We start from the raw sequence: 202 nt of genomic DNA, 5'->3' as shown, positions 1-202 counted from the left end.
AACAAGAACAAGAGGCAGGAAGAGGAGTGGGAAGCACCTCGTGACGGCCAGTGTAACGCGCCCACTACCCACCGTCCGCGTCTAAACACAGCTTCACAGAACCAGTGAGCAGCGGCGCCGCTGTTTGCGCAGCCCACCAACAGCCACCGCGAGGTCGGGGGGGGGGGTACTGCTGCCTTACCGTCTGCCCCCCCCCCCCTTT

The sequence above is a fragment of the Penaeus monodon genome, chromosome 22 (assembly GCF_015228065.2).
Source record: "Penaeus monodon isolate SGIC_2016 chromosome 22, NSTDA_Pmon_1, whole genome shotgun sequence".
Lineage (NCBI taxonomy): Eukaryota > Metazoa > Arthropoda > Malacostraca > Decapoda > Penaeidae > Penaeus > Penaeus monodon.
Note: the sequence above shows the minus strand (reverse complement) of the source record.